This window comes from Corapipo altera, unplaced genomic scaffold, assembly GCF_003945725.1.
Source record: "Corapipo altera isolate COAL_440 unplaced genomic scaffold, ASM394572v1 1, whole genome shotgun sequence".
Classification (NCBI taxonomy): domain Eukaryota; kingdom Metazoa; phylum Chordata; class Aves; order Passeriformes; family Pipridae; genus Corapipo; species Corapipo altera.
This window is the reverse complement of record NW_020884873.1, coordinates 10,522,762-10,527,884: the sequence shown is the minus strand read 5'-3', so window position 1 is coordinate 10,527,884 and position 5,123 is coordinate 10,522,762. Positions and strand designations below refer to the sequence as shown.

The window sequence follows — 5,123 nt, the reverse complement described above, 5'->3', positions numbered from 1 at the left end:
CCTCCAGGGGTGGTGACTCACCGCTTCCCTGGGCAACCTGTTCCAGTGCTTGACAACCATTTTGGTGAAGAATTTTTTCCTAATATCCTGGTGCAACTTAAGCCCTTTTCTTCTTTTCATTTACTACCTGGGAGAAAAGGCTGACCTCCAAATCAGTACGACTGCCTTTCAGATATCTGGAGAGAGTGATAAGGTCAGATTTTTTGGCTAACATGGCTCATGTCTGGTGTAATATTGGGAGCTCTATCATTAAAATACTATCAAATAGTCAGGACAGGAAGGGATAAAGAACCATTACCACATGCAGATTGCTGTCTCCTGCAGCCATTGTCTTTGTACGGTGATTGTCTGGCAGTTTTGTCAGAATCCACGGACTCATGGAAATGGCACAAACTAAACTTCCAGGCTATAAAGGTATAAAAACACCAGTTAAAGCAAAAAGCCTTGAAATCTGATCCAACAGCAGTTGCACTGCTGGGACTGTAGTGCTTACCAGTGTGGTAGCAGGGATACTGGTACCATGAGAGAAGAGGAAGGATAAGCATCTCACCACAAGTTAGGTAACTATTTTGCTCATCAGCACCTCAGTTGAGTTACAAGTTGTCTGTTGCTAGTTGTAAATTAGAAAAAAACCTCATGACTTATGTGATGAATTAGTGAATTCACATGGTAGATTAGTCTGTGCAAAGGGGACTGAGCCCTTATTTGTTGCGTTTCTTTGTTTTTCAATGAGCTCATAAAATACTTTAGTATACAGTCTTGTAAATCTGGAAGATTCAGACAGACCATAACAGCAGTCCTCAAAAGTTGTTCATTTCAACATGACTTGATCTGTTTCATCACAGAAGAGTGAATAAAAAGTTGAATTAACTAACTTCAACTTATTGTGAAAAAGTAAATAATTGCAGAAACCTCAACAGCTGAACCTGATCCATGTGAAAGTTTGTCCAGAGTTAGGTGAACCTAGGAAATCAAAATATCCACTGTTTTGATCACCTAAGATGCCCATGGAGCCACAGAGATGCACATATTAATTATTTTGATTACCTAAGATACCCTTCAAGCCAAGGAATTACAGACCCCAAATAAACTTATTTAAAACCAGATTGGACTAGATATTTTGTTTTCTCCCAGTCTACTATACATCTGCCTTTGAGGTTTGTAATCCAATGATTTCTGGTCTAAGTTTCACTGTAGGGTTTCCTACAGGACATTAGCAAACTTCTTTATTGTGTATTTCTAGAGCTGTCAAAACTTCATACAACACAGGACTGCTGCTTGTAGAGACTCCGAATTTAATTATACCACTTCATGCTTTACACAGTCAGACTAGGGTGAACCATCTCGATTAACCTCTTTCCCAGCCTTTATAGAGTGCTTCATTAGTGTGTAACAGCTTCCCTTTTGATCACAATAATTATCATTGCAAGACTCTGGGAGTGCTTTTTAAAAGCAGATTCAGTTCCTCATCTGTGATTTATTTACAAGCATGATCTCAGGCCAAGAATTTGTAGATAATTGTATGGTCTTTATTTAGGCATATAGCCTGTTAGTATTACTAATTCCCTGCAAAATGCTTAAGAAAAAAACGCTGAGTTTGAGGCAGTGAATTTTTACTGACACAGTAAAGAAAAGGCAGGAAACAGAACTGGGATCTGCTCCACTGGTACTCCTGTCATGGAATAGACTAGTTTTACACCAAGTGGCCTCTGAGAGCTACCAGAGAGCATCCAGATGCCAGGTTAGGATACTGTTCTTTGTAATGCTGTGTCAATATACCTGGTTGTTTATGACATGTCTTGTGACAGTTCTCAGCAGTGGACCAAGACAGTAGGTGCTGTGTTGTCAGAGAAGAAATAGATCCCGGCCCTCAAAGTTTCCTGTATCCCAAGGCAATGCAGTCAGGGTAAGAAGGAAGCCCTGACCAGACACACCAGTGTCAATAGCCACAGCCATGGGTCTGTGGCTGGAACACTGGTGGTCTGCTGTGCACCTGGTCTGCCTTGGGGTAGTAGAAAAGTTGTCAGGTCTGTGAAGACAGCCAAGGAAGTGGCAGCTAATGTAGTGCTGTATGGCACAGGGGACAGCCCCTCTTCCCTAGCCAAGGGACGGAGCTGTGGCACAAAGACAGTCATCTACACAGAAAGCACGAGGGATGGCACCCTCACTGTTTGCAGACACACTGCCTGTTTGCACATAAACGGAGCTGAGGAAATGTGGCAAGAGAAAGCTAAACAGGTGGTTTGTCACATGGCTTGCAATGATAAACATCTGGTTTTATAACCTCATCCCAGGTCTCCTTCTTGAGGGCAAAAGAAGCAAAAAGTCTCTGGCAGGGTAAGGGAGACATGAACAGACAGACACACCACACAGAATCAGCTCCCTTTATATAGCTGTTAATGGCCTTTTCCCTGGATGCACAAGAAGCAAATTGTGCAAATTCATGCACACACACGAATATTACTATGCCCACGCTCTTCAGTTGCTCCACCTCTAAAAGCACCTTTTTTGTTGTGCAGACTTCTGTTTAAAACAAGTAGAAGGGACAACCCAAACAAGCCTGCTGACCAAGTATGCATACTGCTGGTTAGATACAATGTGCCATGTCACTTGCCCAGAGCAGTACAGAGAGATGGGACCTACAGGTTTCCCAGTACCACCATGGGAGAGGCTGGCCAACACTTGTCTTCTTATGCTTCTTATATTATTCTACAGAGCAGGAAATACTACATAAGATCTCTCCTAATTTAGCAGCATTTTCATAGAGGTTCTGCTGCTAAATATCCTGGCTGGGAAGGTACAGCTATTTTTGTATTTCCAAAACAGCAAGTCAACAGCCAGTGTTGCCTTCTCAGTAAAAAAAGTCACTCATTAGGCATCTCTGGCTGTCTGCAGCTACTGTGTTTTTGCTTAGGCTGTAATATTCTTTCCCCTGTTGCAGTATTTATTATTATATATTCCACTATAGGTACCTTACATACCCCTAGCAACCAAAAATCAAGGGATGCAGTTCCCAAATAGATGTCAGGCCTTGTGCATCTGTTGAGACCTACTCCATTCCTCACCAGAGAAAATTAGTCCTAATTTATGTTCTTTGAGAAAAGTCTCACATCACTGTGAAATCCCAAAGCAATTTGTCTAACAACTGTCTGCTACATCCAGCATGCATTTCTGGCAGTCTTGCAATCCTCAAAGGAAGAGGTTTCTGAAATGTGTTGGAGGAGGGCTATCTCCACATACTCCAGGGACAAAACCTCTGCCATAGACTCAGCTGGGACCCATTACCCTGCAGTGGGCCTCTGGCACCTCAGAGGCCAGAATTTACTGACCAGCAAAAGCCCGTGACATGGCTCTGTCTGATTTCAGCTCTAATCTGCATGCAGTTCTTGTCAGAATGTCAGCTTCCAAAACTTCCCACTGCCCAAAGCATTTTCAAATTTCGTGGAATCCTCAGTAATTCATGTCAAACCTTGGTCAGAGCACTGCCCTGATCCTTCTGACCAAAAAAAATACACAATTCGTCTCAGCATCCCTGGTTGCAGAAATGAGGATCCGCTGTTGTTCCCATGAAAGCCCACCAGCACCCAGCTGGCACTTTCCTTGCCTACTGCAGCCTTTAATTGCATTCATCCTTCCCTCCTTGCATTGCCACTCCTGAGTGCCAGGCTCAGGATCTGACACTTTCCAGCTATGGATTTGTTCTTGTTGACAGACATTCAGTTCTGGTTGAAGTCCAGCACAAGACTCTCCACTGCTGATATGTAAACAGGTCTCTATAGCCAGGGGGCTCAGCCAGCCTGTCCCATATGGCTGTTTATATCCCTGGACAGGCTTTTGCTGCTAATCAGGCTGACCTGATTCCCATAATCTATGCTTTTCCAGTGGGGTTTCTGCTTAAGGCCAATTGCTAAAACTGGGAGAGCTCACACTGCAACTCCCGTGCATCTTCTGGGACACTCTAATGCACAGGCACACACAGGCTAGAAATCCCACCCTTGGAAGGGATGGCAATAGCCAAAAACCTACCTTCTGCCCTTCCAACAAGGTTTCCCCTTGCAACTTAATAATGGGGCATTTTCTAGGAGGTTTTACTTCCTCTACCACTAAAAACATTTCAGCTGTAAAAACAAGCAGAGAGGTCTGCAGCTTCCCTATCCTTGAGCCTTATAGAAGGTTGGCACACAGACACAGGCCCATGCTCAGCCCAGGATGTATTTGGTGCTGTTGAAAGTGCAAGCAAAGGCAGCTGAGGAAGCAGATTCCCAGAGACACTGGCTTTCTCTAGGCATTTTCCCAGGAACCAGCCAAGACCGTTACAATCTCCAGTGTTGAGCTCGCCCTGGCTGTGGGAACCCCCATCTGTCAAATCAGAGGTAGCCAAGTGCAGATAATTTTTTTAAAGAAAACAAGAAAGTAGGAGAGTTTCGATGACCTAAGGTCCCAAGAGACAACTTGTTGCCTGGCTCACTCTTTCTTGTCCCCTTGCAACGTTATCACAACCACTTTTGATTCAAAGTTCAACAATTCTTTTGGAATTCGGGTTTTAAAGATGTCTGAGAAACTTACAGTAGGTTGTTCTGTAAGAAGATCTGCAAGAAGTGAATCTGCCAATCCATCCTGAGCTCTGCAGGAGGCATGTTCACAAGTTTGTCCTGGACATAAACACAGATGGAAGGAAATTGCCATAAAAAACCCCAAAACATGGAAAGTCATAAAGGATGTAACTGCATCTAAAATGTGTTAGAGACTTTTAGGTTTGTTAAGCTACAAAGGAAGATTTCATCCAATCAAAAAGCCCAGTAACCAAGTTCAGAGTGGTCCAGCAGGCTCCCCCAGACCAGCCACCTGGGACAACCCCTCCCAGCCCCCTTTCTCTTCTGAGAACTGAGCTGCCAGGAAGGGGGCCAGACACCAGGCACAAGTGAAGATACTCAGTCCAGTGTGAGGTTTCATTCCCAGCAGCAACAAGGGTTTAGAGATGGGCTCAAGTCTCAGTGTCATCTAAGTGCCCGGTGCAGCCACCAAAATGACATGCCAGCCGTGTTTTTTATTCCTGTTGCCTCTGAGAACAACAGTGTTACCAGAAATAAGATCAGTGGGGACAATCTCCTCCTTAGGAGAAA

At 44.0% G+C, this 5,123-nt stretch overlaps 1 long non-coding RNA gene across 1 annotated transcript; it reads left to right on the top strand.

Moving 5' to 3' along the window:
* Positions 1-1,829: 1,829 nt before the first annotated feature.
* On the top strand, positions 1,830-4,723 carry LOC113953359. The gene is made up of 3 exons (XR_003529856.1): positions 1,830-2,027; positions 2,520-2,571; positions 4,572-4,723. It is a non-coding gene; the product is annotated as an uncharacterized LOC113953359 (long non-coding RNA).
* The last annotated feature ends 400 nt before the right edge of the window (positions 4,724-5,123 follow it).